A 12,213-nucleotide genomic window follows, 5' to 3' on the forward strand; every position below is an offset into this window, starting at 1 on the left:
TCTTTACAATTAATCACAGACTCATGAAAATTCACTAAATTTTATATTTGCCTCAGCCATTTCAGTATTGCAAAATGCTGTATAAAATATACTCTTAAAAACCCTGATAAGGAACTTTAATACTTCTAAACTGTGTTGCAGAGGAGAGAACAATTTATCCTCTGTTCTTCATACAACTTAATCACCTTTTAATCCATAACAGCATCCCACCCCATGGCTACAAATGTCTTGAACTACCTCAAGGGAAAATTTCCACATGGTAAAAATTCAGAATATTGAAAATCAATAGCATTATGATGATGGAAATTTATCCTGAAGTACACACTGAATGTGTGTAGGAGAAGGAAGAAGCATGGAAAAGGAAGAAGCTTTGCTGATATATTTATATATTGGTATAATTTTTATTTATTATCAGTCTCCAAATGCCACCACACAAAGAACATGTTTGAAAAGAGAGATGTGCTTGAACTTGATCACATCAATATGAGCAGGACTGATTAATTATTTGATATGGCTGAATATTCAGCCATAGAAATGACACAGTGGAAATCGAAATAGCAATAATTTGTAGGACTGTCTCATATGTCAGCGGCAAAAGGAAAATTTTTAACCAGGTTGAAGGAACTGAGAGGTAGTCTCTAGTTTTTGTCTAAATATTTTTGCAGTGGGTGCCCACAGTTGGCACTCTTGATTCTGGTCCTTCACCTTCCTCCCTCCAGCTGTTTGCTGCTGTTTTATTTATCCTTTCTTAAGGAGATATTTGAGCTAGAAATGGAGCTAGGTTTGGAACAGGAGCTGATTATAATTTCAGCTTGGTTTCAATTTTTGGCAGCTGAACCTGAAGACTTCTGGAAACCTTGAAAAATATATATGCAAGGGAGGCTACTAAAGCCATTAGTCAATTGGGAAACATCTCCTTTTCCCAACCACACAGAGTGGAATAATGAATAACATGGACAAAACTACCAGTGATGTCAATTGTTGTCACTGGGTTGAAGTTGATGATGAGACAATAACCCAAATTTATGATCTGAACTCTTGCTCCTCTCCATTTCCCATAAGTAGGTGTATTAAAAGTCTTATTAGAGGACATGGAATTTAAAACAGGAATGACATGTGTCCGTGGAATCAACTGAAGCATATTGAAGGAACTCCATTTGTTATTAAAATTTAATTGGAAAGATAAGATGCCAGCAAAATGACTGGAAAAATGTAATTTTCTTTCTCCCCAGAAATATTATTAAGTGCTTACAGCATAACAGTCCACGTGGTAGATTCCTAAAGGATAATTTCCTTTCTCTGCTGCTCTATAGCTCCTTCCATTCCAAGTACTGCATGTTTCTTTTATTTATTTTCCTTTTATACCATAAAACTCCCCTGTCACTAGCTATATTTTGTTAGGATACAAAACAGCCCACTCAGCAATTGTTTTGCATTCACACCTTGCATTTGAAAAGAGGGAAAAAAAGCTGCAGTACAAAGTGCAGCTGAGGACAGGCAATATAATCTGTCTTACTTGTGTTTCACTCTATGGAAAATAACTGGCACTATTAATGAAGTCAACTGCACTTCATCCTAAGCAAAGATGGCAGAGCTCAAGTGCTTTTAAGGGAGAGAGAAATGAAACTGGATAGATTTAAATTGTGAACACAGGAAGAGGTTAAAGAAAATTTTTTCCCTCTAGTTTTGAAAATGTTTAGCCTGGAAGATACAATAGACACATTATTTCCCATCTCAGGGAGTGTCACCCTTAAGGCTTACATGTCCCAGGATCATAAAGGTGTAATTGTATATAAGAATATTTCAGTTCATACATCAAAACTGAGGAGATTGGTGCCATCCCTATGTTCTTTATATCAAAATTATCTCCCCTTTATCTAAAGCAAAGTCTTACACATTTTTTTCATTTTCTCCTGAGCAGTTACAAAGAAATCATATATTAGATTGATCTAAAGGAGTCATAGTGATGTTTTTATAGACAGGTTCCTAGTGACTAATACCTGTTTCCTAAAACCACTGACCTGTGCAGGTAAAAATACAAAGTGTACAAATGGTGCAAGTTGATGGGGCGATAGAGGACACTGATTATTGATGGGGGCATGTAAGACACTGAACATTGCCACCTGTGGTTCCATAACTCTCAGAACCTCTGGAGAGTCTGAATTAGTGCCTATGTGACAGACCCAGATCCTCCTAGTAGAGAGGCTCAGAATTGCTCTGTTCTCCTTCCCCATATAATTCTCCTGTAATTCTTTATGGGAAATCATCTTCTCATAGAATTCCGTGTTTCATCCTTGAGCAAAGAATGCTCTGTAATTTTCTTCTTTACAATTGGAGCACCTTCCATCCAACTTGCTCTGAGTTGCAGCATTTGGCATTGTTTAAAAGGATACCAATCTGTTTTTGTGATCCTTGGCTGGGCCAGCTGTTCTTTATCAGACAGAGAGGAGTAGCAATTCAAATGGTTATTCTGTCACTTATCCATAGCTTAGTTTTAGAGGTGCCTCGTTCACCTCATCAGTTCACTTGCTCCTAATTAATTTGCTCAAGCCATCAACGAATTATATCCCTTATTAATAATCTCATAAGTGAGAATTATGGCCAGTATTGCTATAACAGCCATGGAGATAAAGGTGAAATCTGTCTTCTATGGATATTTAGCTTGCCTCATCCATTTTAACAGCAGCTTTTATTTTTTTTTGCCGTATTTTTTTCCTCACATTTTATAGAATTAATTCAGTATTTACAATGAAAATCATATTGCAGTAACCAGTAGAGTCTCCACAATTAAAAATTAAATAATACATTAAAATACATACAAATAATTAATTGAAATAGGAAAGGAAAAGAGGCTTGAAACAGAGGCTGGATTTGAAATAATGTATTCTTATGTCAGCCTCATGAGATCTGCCCAACGTGGAAGGCCCTGGACTTCAAATGCCAGATTTGTTTTATGCATTGTGACCAAGTATTTTGAAAACTTAAGTGAAATAACAGCTTCAATCACAGATCAGAATTCATAAAGTCCCACTCTTGTGCTTGGTCTCTTTCCCACTGGCATCTCTTGGCCTGTGTGGATTCAAATGAGGTGGTGCAAAATTGGAGCTTGCCTGGGAAACCAGACCTTGCTCAGCCATGCTTTAATAATGTTAATATTATTAAAAGTGGTATTTTTTCAATGTTGAACCATGCTTTAGAGAAGATCTTTGGTAATAATTTCATTTTGAACAATGTGTTAAGAATCATTGCAAGGGAGAAAGGCAGTTTGGTTAATGGATGATAATGGAATTGTAGCTTTTCCTCTCATCTGCAGTGGCAAATATGAGGTGAGTGGTAACTTTCGAAAACAGAGAGTTTGTTAATGGGAATAAAAACACCAAAAATACAGGAGAAAGTGAAGTAATAAATTTCCTGCAATTTCCAGAATTATTAGACAGCTGATCTACTTGTGTGTGGAGTGATCATTGGTTTTTCATCACACAAATTTGAGAGAATAAAGGAAAGCATTGAGTGTTTATTATAATTTATAGTAGCTGATATACATACACAACCACAAGGTAAAAACCTACTGCTGGGTTTTACTGGATTAAAGGATTGGCAAATAATTCGGTGTTTGCAGAACCATCTCTATCAGCTGAGAAGAAAATGCATTTTCTTCTTGTGAAAAAATACAGTGCAAAACGCCATGTACAGGTTGCTTGTAAACATCAGGCACTTTGGAATTCCACAGCACTGTGTTCTGCTTGTTCAGACCTGGAATGGCAGTCATACATGGATTAGCAGGTTAGAAATATGTATTATGTTAATTCATATAAAACACAGGAGAAAAATGCCATGTTATATTTGCTGTCATACAGTTTTCTTGTCAAATCCATCAGTATTAAAGCTGCTCTGAAATTTCAAACAAAATCATATAATCACCTCTTCCCCCCACCCCGCCTCTTCCCCACCATAAAATCCTATGGGATGAGAGAAAAAATAATAGCCTGTCAAAATGTTCAAGAAATAGGGTGGGGAAAGGACTCTGACAGGCAGGCAGCTATTCCAAGCAGATATTTTGCCCAAACATGGGATCCTTCATGGCGGAAAGAGAGGTCACACAGCCTTCCTCAGGCATGGAGTTCTCTCTGCAAGACAAGATTTATGGTTTTGTTGCCTGTTTCTCTAACAAGATAATTCCTGTCAGTATGGCAAATTGGTGGGTGAAGCAAGATCCCAGATTAAATGTTCTGCTTTTGTGCCAGGTGGGAGCTGACTCTGGACATGTGGGTTCTCTGCAAGAGGTGTGTACATACATCCTGCTCCAGGCAAACCAGTATCAGGGCAAACTCTGGGCAGTGGCAAGGGCAGTGTCCTCTATTTTGGTTAAACAAATATATAAACTCTCAGTAACAACAATCACACGATGCAAAACTCTGTAAGCAACGAGAAGTCCTCCTGGTTCAGTTTCAGGGAGGCTGCTCCCAAAACTGAGAATCATAGAATTATAGAAACAGAATATCCTGAGTGGGAGAAAACCCACAAGGATCATTAATCCTTCTTGAGGTGTCTGTGCAGCTTCTGGCCCTGCACAGACACCCCAACAATCCCACCCTGTGCATCCCTGGGAGCGTTATCCAAACACTTCTTGAGCTCTGTCATTGGTGCTGTGACCATTCCCTGGGGAGCCTGTCCCAGTGCTTAACCACCCTATCTATGAAGAAACTTTTCCTAATCACAGTGGGTGATTCCCAGCCCCCTAATTTGTCTGGGTCTCTCTGCAAGGTGTCTCTGCCTTGGAGGGAGTCAACATCTCCCAGTTTAGCAGCTTCTTCTCTCCTGTAATTGAACAGTTCATTCCTCTTGAAGTTGTTACTCCAGATAATTCTCACTGTGCCTACTGAAGTAATTTGTGGCCTCTACTCTCCTTTGTTAAAGGCCGATTCCCCTCCACTGTAAAGGGTGCAGTTGAGAAGTAGATGATTTGCATCACAAATGAGCCCGGGCTTCACTGAATTAGCTGTGAACTGCCCAGGTTGAAATGCAGAAACTTGGTCTCTTCCTCAGTTTTGACAATGTAAATTGTGTTAGGAGGCTGGATCGCACTTGGTTTGACCAGGTTGGGTTGGAGCTGGTGTCCAGCTGAGAGGCCAGCACGAACTGGGAGAACAGCGGCTCCTTCCCAGCAGGACAGTGGGCAGGAGAGCATCCTCCAGCAGGGCTGGAGCAGCACAGCTCATTGCATCCCTGGCTGGATCTCTGCACCTCTGCCAGCTCTCCAGGAGGCACTCAGACCTCATCATATCAACAGCTCTTTCCTAGGAGGGCATGAATCAGACCAGCCTTTTCAAGCCTTTGTCATATCCAAAAAAAATAACGACAGAAAGTAAGGTTGAAACATTTTAAAATGCCAACAAATCCCAGATACTTTATATATATATTTTTTAAATATATTTTTATATATATATATATATATATGCATGTGTTTATGTACATCTACTATTCATCTTCTGAAGCTTTTTTGCATGTGTGCTTGTTTTGGCTGAGGTAATTTTCTTCCCAGTGGCTGGTGTAGGGCTGCATTTTGGATTTGTGCTGAGCACAGCGCTGATGATATAGAAATGTTTTTATTATTGCTGAGCAGGGCTCACACAGAGCCAGGTCCTTTCCTGCTTTTTGTGCTGTCACGCTGGGGAGGAGGTTATGCTTTAGCAACATGTAAAAGGAGGCTGAATAGATGTTTTCTGCTCCTGAACAAAATCCCCGGACTAACTTCTGTGAGGAGATTCTGGAGTTCATGATCTGTAACCCTGTCTTTTTGTGTTAAAGCTGATCTTGTAAAATTAATCCTTTAAAAAGAAAAACGTAGGGAACAGATTTTTGAACTTTCAGTCTAATGTCTTCATTTTTACTCGCAGTTTATATTCATGATGTAACTTGTGCTTCCTGAGAATCTTAGCTACTCAGGAGATGCAATAAATTCACTGATTTTAGAATTCTGTGAGAGGATTATTAATGTCCTTATTCCTACTAAAATTTCCGTGGAATTTGGATTGTCTGGTGAGTGTTAATTGCATCCTTATATGTAGCAAGTTTTCTAATTGTTTCAGCACTTACCAATAAGAGAAAAACATTTGTCTGGTTTGAATAAATGTGGTGTACTTAAAAAGAAAATACCCAGGACTTCAGAACTGCCTCATGTCCTTGTGAGTTGGCTGCAAATAGGAGACTTGGAAATGAAGCATCCTGGTTGAATGGGGTGGTTTCAAAGGATGCCTTGGCCACTTTCCTCCTCCCGGTGCAGTGACATCAAAGAAATCCCATTTCTCCTGGAGAGTTGTGTTCTCTGGGGGCTCTGTGGCCTGGAACAGGATTGCACAGTCAGATGATAGCTCATAGCAGTGAGTGATAAAAACATTTTACATAACTTGAATCCAAATTGAATTGCAGGAGGATATGGACAAGTGATGCAGAGGAGGAGAGGGTGGAGGAAAGAAAATCCTGTAAACAGAAATGAAAACTTATGTAAGAGCTGAATGCTGGATCAGATTGAAGTGTCAGATCTTCTGTCCCAGCTGGTACTCAGTTTTTAAAAAGGAATTCATATAAACCAGGCATGCTGAGAGTATTTAAAGTAAGGGAAAGTTCCCTGGTTTTATTCTTCTCCCTGCACTTTGACTTGGAGGTGAAGTGAGTGGTTCTGTGGGCTGTGTTCATGCTGCAGTCTGTTGTCAGATGCTTGTGATAAAAGCAATAAAACACACTGCTGAGCTCAAGCACTGCCTTTATGCAGTGAGAGCTTTTCCTCAGCTGCCTGCAGACCCTGGTGGAGCAGCTGGACACCCCTGAAGGAGCTGCGGGTATGGAGTGGGTAGAAGCTGCTATTTCAATTTGTCTTGATTTCTCTCTGTCCAAATGAATTTTATTTGGCAATAAATTTAATTTTTCCCAGGTTGTTTTGCCTGTGATGGTAACTGGTAATCTCCCTGTCCTAATCTCAGCCCAATAAATTTTTCCAATTAATTATCTCCCCTTTTCATGCGTGAGGAAATGCAGAGTGACAGAGTGGCTCAAAGGGAGGCACAGGGTCTAGAAGTACTGTCCCAAACCCTTCTGAGGTGGTGTGAAAATGCAAAATTATAAAACAGGGAGTCCTGGTTCCAGCCAGGAGGGGTTTAATTTTTGCAGTAGCCACGAGGGTCCACAGCAGATCCTGGAGTTTATTCTATACCACCCCAAACCATTCCTGGGAACAGGATAAGGGGTCCTTGGGAAGTACTCAGAGGGCATTGTTGGGGTTTTGGGAGAGCTGCTGTGGAGACAGAGGGAGTTAAAGAGCTGAATCCCAAGGCATTATCTAGATGGTAAAATTATACTCTTTTGCAGCTGACTTGGAAGTTTAGAAAGCACCTCTCACTGAAAGCAAGCAGGATAGAACTTTAAAAAATATTTTGATGCCTTTCCTGCATGATTTTAATGACAAGTAAGCTACTGTACACCCCAAGCTGATTAAAATGTGAAGTAAGCTTCTGAAAATTTCAGATTGGTTCCTTTCATTCAGACACATTAATCTTTCCCCATTTGTTTTAAGAAGTTTCTTCCTGGTTCCCATAAGAGGCTTTTACCATCAGCAAAAGAGCAAATCGTGTCTTGATGTGCAGAGGTGTTCCTTTAGAGGCACTGCTGTTATGGGATGGACACCATTAAGTTCAAGGGCATTGATAATAGGATGAGGCAAAGAACTGGCAGAAAATTGAATATATCAGGTCCCACAATGGCATGCAAACAGAAAGAACAGAGAAATCCTGCCTAGTTCATTATCTTTTCTGGCCTTGTTTTCTTTGCCAAGTTACAAGGTCCCTGTACCTAATTGTGGATCAAGGTCTTCCCCTTCCCCAGGAAAGAACGGGGCTGTGCAGCCCTTGGGTCACATCACTTCTGTATTTGCCTCTTGTTTCATCCTCCCCACCCTTGAATATCTGAGGGCTGGGAACTCTACTTTGTGGCTGTGCTAAAAAACCCTTGGGAGTGAGATAATACGATCAATTCAACAGGAGAAGACACCACAACAAATTAAAAACACCCCAAACCCAAAAAAACCCAACAAAAAAATCCAAACCAGCTGAATTTTGTGCATGATCAGAAAAAGAATGCTTGGATCTAGCATCAAAATCTTGATGTCAACCAATTTTATGCAGTTCCTTAGCTGAGAATTGCATTTGGAGAAAGTAGAGGGTGAATGGGGTTTATAAGACATCCAGAAATTTTAAAAGTTCTTAGAAAATGCAAGCAAACAATAGATGGGGAAAAAATTAACTGAGGCCTGAATAAAATCAGCAATTCTAAGGTGTAAATAGGGACTGAATAAGATTGGCAATTGTAAGGTATAACATAATAATATAAAATATTAACAAACCCATTTGCCTTAATGCATACAATTCAGCTAATTTCTTTGCATCTACTTAAAAAGGAAATAAAAATTGTTTTAACTCTGGCAATATGGTGGGTTAAAACACTTCAAAAGAATGCTTTGTGTATGAAAATGGTAATTGCAGCCCCGTCCTAAACAGTGGGATTGAAAACCATCTCAGAAAATCAGGATTTGTGCTGTTGCCATGCCCTCTTTGCAGACCAACAATGTGTTTATATTCTGGAGTTAGGATAAGACTCAGATAAGAGCCCATTTTCAGTTATTTGTTCTAACTGAAGTGATGGGTTTTGAAGTTTGCTGAAATGCTTTGTATGAAGATCAAAAAAGAAATGTTTCCTTTGTGTGAGGGGCAAGTATTTCTGTGTGCATATTTGGGGCTTTTTTCTTAAGTAAAATGATATTTTTTAAAAATGGAATTTCTAGAACTCTCTTCTGAATGAAGCAATATCTGTTGTATTTTTTTTTTATGTTTCTAGAATGCAAGACAAGCCAGGCTGTTATGCTGGCTCTGTGTTTGCCCTCTGTTTATAAACAGTGTTGAGGATCATCCATCATCTGCCCTGGACTTCAAAATGATGACATCTGGACTTCATCCTCACAATGCTGTAGCACTGACACTTCAAACAAACTCAGAAAACCCTAAAAAAAGAGCACTACTTACAACCATTCCACAAGCATAATATCTGTGTGCACACAAAAGGCTAAAAGACTCGTTTTGCTGGAAATAATTAAAGTTTTGGGGTTTTTTTGTCTTGGCTTGGATTTTTTTTCCCCTCTTCCCTTTTCCTGGCTTTAACTTATTGAACTTTTTAGTTAAGGCAGCCTGCAGGCACGAAATTACAGATGGTGCTCACTCATCCTAAAATTGAAAACTTCCTCTTTCCAAAGGTAATTGCTTCCAGTTTATACTTGCCACTTGAAGGGGATAAGTCAATAATTTCTAGAATGAAAACAGGTCTTGTATTCCTGAGAAGGAAAATTCCCTGAAAAGGAGGGAAAAGGGATTGGATCTTCTTTCCTTCACCTAATTTTAGGTGTCAAACCCACACACAGAAACTTTGGCAGAAACATGTAAAAAGTAGCAAGAGTTCCTTGATATTTATAGTTTATGATTGCAAAAATATAAGTGGAAAAAACAGATCATATATTTGAAAATATTCAATATTTCAAAGTTTTCTTACAAAGCCTGATCTTTGAGATCTAGAGCCTGTAGCCTCTTTGAAATTTAGAGAATTTTGAACAGCAGATCATGGAACAACTGCAAGAGTATTTTAAGAGAATATACCATTTATAGTGTGCTTGATTATGTTTCTTACCCCCACTGGAAAAAAAAATCCTGAACAATGGTATCTATTTAAATAAAGATTTTTACTGTCAGAAATATAAGTTAGGTTCTTTCTATGACTTTTGATAAGCTTCTTGAGGGCATGCTGGCTAATAAGGATGTTCTAATTATTTAGCAGCTCCAGACTGGGAGGAGGAATCTCTGTTTTTTGTCTTTACTGCTCAGCAGAGATGCAAGCCCAGACCTTTGATGAAAATGAGCTGTGCCTTTTCTCACTGGGTTTAATAAATGTATACAGACAGTAAAGGCCTGCTGAGTTGTAGGAATCCTGCATCTATTTCAGCTATGAAGAATATCTCCTTTAGGGTTACAAATTTCTTTTCTTCTGAACTTTCTTGTTTTCAGTTTCCTCTTATTGCCTTTTTCTCCCCACTCTTCTTTCCAGCCCTTATCCCGGACTTGTATTGTCCCCATTTGCCCTCTTGGAAACAAACAAACAAAGAAATGACAGCCTCTATTTGTGTCTTTCAAACACAAATTTGACAGCTTTTATTTGTGTCTTTGAGTTATTTCTGAGCTGTTCCTGTCTTCTGACAAGCAGAAAAGCTGCCCTGAGTACAGACTTGCAAGGGATACAAGCAGCTTTGCATGCAAGCTCTCAGAAAAGTTTCTGTGACTGAGATCTGAACAGCAAGACCTAAATCTGGTGCTTAATTTGAATCATCCCAGTGAGCTGGACTCAATAGCTGCTTTTGCTTTATTCAGGAACAAACACACTCCAGGTTGTTCCTGTTCCTGTCAAAACAAGGCCATTTCCTACTGTCTGTTTGCACCTTGATTTACTTTAGCTGAATCTGATAAGGATTGCACTTTAGAACATGTGAAATTAGCAGCAGCTACCTAAAATTTGTGTTCTCTCAGGGAAACCAGGTGCTTGTATCTCCCATTTATGACTCATTTTTTCAAGGGGAGCAAGGAGGAATGTGGCCCAAAGCACAGCTTTGTAAAATTATTGTAAAATGTTAAAGGGAAGGCATAAGAGAGGGGGAAAGGGGGAAAAAAGAAAATAAAAGGAACTGCAGAACCTGCTCCAGTAATGGGAGATAAGGATGTCACACAGAAAACTTCCAGGCCCGTGGAACACCCTGAGGCTCCTGAGGTATTACAGGATCTGTCTCAATGTCTGACTTAATAAAACTCAACTGAAAAACTCCTTGTGCTTTTCAGGACTCCTGTTTTGGAATTGAAGAAGTGTTTGCAGGCTGGAAAGTTTGTCCATGTTTTTTTTTTTTTATCCCTATTATGCCAGCTGCTTTAGGAAAAGTTGTTATCTCCTGCAAATCTCTCTCTTCAGAAAAAAAGAAAAAAAAAGTATATTTATGCTGTTTGTTTTGGTTGGGTTTTTTTCACTTTCAGGATTGATTCACACAAGTAAAAACCTCATTTCTGTTTTCACAGAACTCTAAGGGATATAAAACGACTTGTAAATCCCTCTACTTTCTGAAAAAGGAGTTAAGGGCTAACAAAGTTAAAGAGGCAACTTTAAAAAGAAAATAAAAGATAAAGCACAGCATATGCCTAAGTATTTTGCTGACTATGATGAAATTAGGCATATTCTGGAGTGAAATGGGGCCAAAACATCCTCATTCTCCCTGCTGGAAGGTTCAGGGGGGATGGGGGTGCCAAGGGAAGGCTTTTAAAAGCTTTGTTAAGTGAGTAATTCCAATTTCCAGGCACAGCCTATTTGTGAGAGAGGGAGGCTGGCCCATGATAAACACACTGCAGAGGAAATCTTTGGAATTACTTCATGCTTCCATTGCAAACTTCATGAAAAATATGAATTAAACCCACAAGTGTTTAGAAATTACACATAGTTGTTGTGTATCTTCACAATATAGTTTAAATTGTTCTTTTATTAAGGTTTCTTGATGCTGAAACTAAAAGCATAATGTTTAACATAATTTAAGTTCAAAGCTGAAGACAAAATGCTGAGAGTTTTGTGCCTCCAGTTCTCCTCTCCATCCCACCCCGGGGAGGAGGGAGCAGTTTAACTAGGAGATATAAATTTGAGAATACCATTCCCACACCATGGCACAACCCTCTAAAAAAGTGATGGCTGAAATTTTGCTTTTTCTCGCTGTAAAGACAGAATAAGCAGAACTGCATTAACTGAGCAGGGACTGCTTGTTCTTTGTGAAAACTGGTGGTTTCAAAAGCATACAGGTAGGAGGTGGGTAGCATGATCATGCAATATACAGAAAATATGCCCATGAATCACGGAATATTTGCAGAGAGATTGAAAATCAGTTTCAAAGAATCCAATTTAAAAAGTTGTGATAATGAGCACCTTGGTTCTCAGCAGCTAAGGAAAGTACGTCTTTATCATCACATTTTTTTCTCCCAAATTTGCTTATGAAAATGAATGCTTAGAGAGAAGCAAAACAGCAATTACACCTCCCTTTTTCCTTTGTTTTTTTTTTTAAAGTTCCAAGATGTTTCCAGAAACTGATAATTTGGG

Source organism: Agelaius tricolor, unplaced genomic scaffold (assembly GCF_023055355.1).
Source record: "Agelaius tricolor isolate 1412-34295 unplaced genomic scaffold, bAgeTri1.0.p SCAF_9, whole genome shotgun sequence".
Taxonomy (NCBI): Eukaryota; Metazoa; Chordata; class Aves; order Passeriformes; family Icteridae; genus Agelaius; species Agelaius tricolor.